Source organism: Hordeum vulgare, chromosome 4H (assembly GCF_904849725.1).
Source record: "Hordeum vulgare subsp. vulgare chromosome 4H, MorexV3_pseudomolecules_assembly, whole genome shotgun sequence".
NCBI lineage: Eukaryota > Viridiplantae > Streptophyta > Magnoliopsida > Poales > Poaceae > Hordeum > Hordeum vulgare.
In genome coordinates this window covers 172971322-172975008 of record NC_058521.1, presented here as the reverse complement: position 1 = coordinate 172975008, position 3687 = coordinate 172971322, and the positions used below count along the sequence as shown (strand labels likewise).

General features: G+C 40.1%; 1 long non-coding RNA gene across 2 annotated transcripts; it reads left to right on the top strand.

Annotated features, from left to right (window-relative positions):
• The first annotated feature begins 369 nt into the window (after positions 1–369).
• LOC123448318 lies at positions 370–2943 on the top strand. 2 transcript variants are annotated; one of them, XR_006631677.1, is made up of 3 exons: positions 394–816; positions 885–1724; positions 2085–2943. It is a non-coding gene; the product is annotated as an uncharacterized LOC123448318 (long non-coding RNA). The 2 variants fall into 2 exon arrangements; XR_006631676.1 differs by having other exon boundaries at positions 370–816; positions 885–2943.
• Positions 2944–3687: the final 744 nt, after the last annotated feature.

The following is a 3687-nucleotide window of genomic DNA, read 5'->3' as shown; positions in this document are numbered from 1 at the left end:
TTTGACAGTAAATTCAGCATATAACACACTAAAAACCTCTAAAGTTTAGCACTTGACCCCCAAGAGTATCCCTCCGGATCTACCCCTTGGTGGCAAGCAGTGCCAATCAAAATCAACTCCACCTGAAATATTCCTCAGGAATTGTGGATTAAAATTATCTCTACCCGTTTCAAGTAGGGCTATAAAGTCTAATTTATGCTGTAACGATGGCTCTGCGAGGAACCTCCGTTTAGACAAGTCAGCAAGACCTCTGCTATTCCAATAGATTCCTTTCATTAACCATTATAATTTTTTATCTTTTGTTTGATTCTCATGCGTCTTCTAATTTCTGATGTAGGGTAAATTTTCCTCTTCCACGTACGTTTTGACTTATCTTCCATTGTGTGTTCAGTGTCATGGCCGTAACCATATATTGAAATTTCTGTTGGATTATCCAGAGCCACATACCCCTGACCAAAGCCTCCTCATCCTCCTCCTCGTCAACCTCCATTCCCGGCCTGAGAATGAGGTCCTCGCACATGCTTTGTAACTCTGTTACTCCTAAGTTGTTAATTTCAGAATCCTGCATGCTCAATCCATCATAGAAGGAGGGCTCGATCCATGGCGCCGCAAGCCATCGATCTGTTTCCCCTACTGCCGCCGTGGTGCCTCCCCCTGCTCCATTGTGTCTCCTTTGCCTCGACGGTGCCACTTCTGCCTCTCCCATGCCCGACCCCTCCTGTTCCCTTCGACATCTCTCTTCACTATCATCTGTCGACCTTCTCCGACGGTCCGACCTTGCAACTGTAGATTGTGTAGCTCACCAGTTTAGACCAGGTATGAATTTGTTTCCCACATGTACTCCTCATTTCCTTCCTTCTTTTAATCATCCCCATCGGCATCAGGCATTGGCATCAACAACGCTGGTAGAGTGGGCACTCGTGTTCATGGATGCACGTTGAAACGAACCTAGCCGGGCTTGGCAGCCTTGATGTCCAATACTCACTGCTACTGTCAGAGAGGTGCTTGCCTTTCCGCTCATTGCCAAGCCTCCCGAGTTCTGAATGCTAAGTAATCATAGAAAACATCGACATGTAGTTCCCACAATGATTATCTTCAACTCTTTACATAACTAGTAATGTTTTATCTTGCATTCTTCTACTGACGTTACATTAAACTACATTCTTCTACTACTTTTGCAAATTTTACTACCATTTAGTAACTGAAGTCTTGATCTAATTCTTTTGATTTTCTGTGTTCCATACAAAATTTAGAGCTAGTAGACTCTGACGGCCTAGAGTAATTTTCTTCCCTAGAGACATCAACAACACATGCATTGCAGGTAATGAATATTGAAGAATGAATTTTTCCAGTTTTTGTTTGTAACGAAAGCACTAATTTCAAACATTCACACCTCAACTTACTAATTTTTTTCATCATATAATAGGGAACTCACAATCGGGTGTAGAAAATAGCATCTTCTTAGATATGTACACATGCAACACATTGTTCCCCTTTGTATTCTTGAGATTTCCTGTCTTAGAAAAGGTAGTTTTCACTTTTTAGATAGGTTCATTTACATTGGCAGTTGTAGTCCACATATATAGCTTTCTAAGTGGATTCTTGAGTTTTCTTGCCTCTAGAAAGCATTTCTATTCCGTTATATTTTGCTCTCAGAAAATCTGGTCCAAGCTGCAGTTTTATAGAAGGAAGTTGGACGCAGCATTGGACGAGATAAGACTTATGTAATTTTCTCACTTATATTGTAATCTAAAGTCTATGTTTTCATCAATCTTAATTTTTACCCAAGACTTAAATTTTCTTGACATGTTCTAAGCATTGTCTGGTTGTCAATTGACTTATCATCTTATATTTTGTAAATGATAAAAATATTAAGGTTGAAAGAACACATATTTCAGTTATTTCACTTTCTAGTGATAATTTGTTGGAGCGTTCGTGTGAGAGTAAGCCTATTTTGTGGGTCTAAAACAAATATTTTATCTATTGATTCTGTAAACTTGGCAAAAATATTTGGGTTGTCACATGATTTTTTTAATTTTCACAAGCTAACTCCCCCGTTTGGTTTCCCCACGATTGGTTCCTAGGCACAACCCGAGCTGCCATCCTCATGGATGGCCTGCATGGGGTAGATGCTTGCTTGTCTCCATGGAGGGCCAGGTTGAACGGGAGAGGCGGGTTCCCCGGTCCGCCGCGAGGGATCATGCTCCGCTGCCTCACCAATTATAGGCAAATGGGATTCTACCCCTTGTCCCCAGTCCGCCCACATTCATCTTTAGACCTATGAGCATATAACTAACATATTAAGTAGAGAAATTATACCCTGCAAAAAAAATAGAGAAATTATACTCTTTGCCGTTGCACCGGGTAAAATGCCTTTAATTTTGTAGATTGCGTGAAGGTGTTCGAGAATTGAGGGCATGCACGGTCACTTTGAGTGCTTCATCGAGATTCTCAAGGTCATTGTCATCGCACACAAGGGCACTGACAGGTCCAAGGGCAGCGGATTTGTGAGGAACCAACCAAAAATTCTCAATTCCCCTAAGAGTGAACTACCACTGCCATAGGGCCTCATTTTGCATAGGAGATAATAGACAACTATCAAGGGCTATAATTGCGGCCTCTTCCAAAGCCGGAGCTGCCCGTGGAGTCGATGTCATGGTCGCCCAAGAGACGAATCCATCATCGATGCCACAGAGTAGGAGCTTTTGTCGCCGAGGTCATGTCTGAACCTAAACCTCAACTTTCTAAGGATGGTAAGATGTCTAACCTCAGTCTTCTAGCAGCCGGTGGCCGTTGTCCTCTCGTCTCTATTCAGCTGTTGGTTGTATGAAATAGATAGTTAAATATTTATTTTGGTGGTACCTTATAGATGGTAGTGATGTGGATACACGAGAGATTGGGACACCTATGCATATAAATAAAATTGAACATTGATCTTTCTTATCTCTGATTTTCTTTTGCCAATGATCAAAGAACTGTTGTTCTGGATGTACACATACGGTGTTGCATATTTTTCTTACACTCATGGTGGACTATAGCTCTTTTGATTTACCATAGGAGTAGTACAAATCTTAGAAAATGCTCCTAATTTGGGTAAAATGTGGAAACATTAATGGATGGGAAAATTTATGGACTTGTTCCTTTATTACCTAATCGTACAGCTCATGATCTTATACATTTTAGGGCCGCTTATCTTATTCTTTATGCATGAAGTTAAAGCTAAACATAGCTAATGACACAAGTAATCTGTTAAAATATATTGCAAAAGAAAGAACTTGTTTTTTGTTTCTATTTCTTTGATTACTACTCGGAAGTTTCCTATGGATGGATCAAGTTGTGTTGGTTTAACCTCAAAGTGTTGTAAGAAACTTGCAGTTCTTTTCTTTTAGTTGTATCTTGTAAGCTACAGGAAATAGTAGTACCATCTGTTTGTGTGTAGATGGTCATCGAATGATTGTTTCGTATTTGGTAATCCGCTAGATCCTGAAGTTGGAGCAGTATGAGTGGCTCTGTTAGGTGTTACTGGTAATCCAAACATCTATTAACGTTACTGACAGTTATAGTAGGTATGATGAGTGGGATCTGAAGGTGCAATAAGGAGACGTCAATAGATTGATTGTTTATATGATATAACCATAACATACTTTTAGTTTTGAAATTGTGATGTGAGCGTATGATTAAATCTTA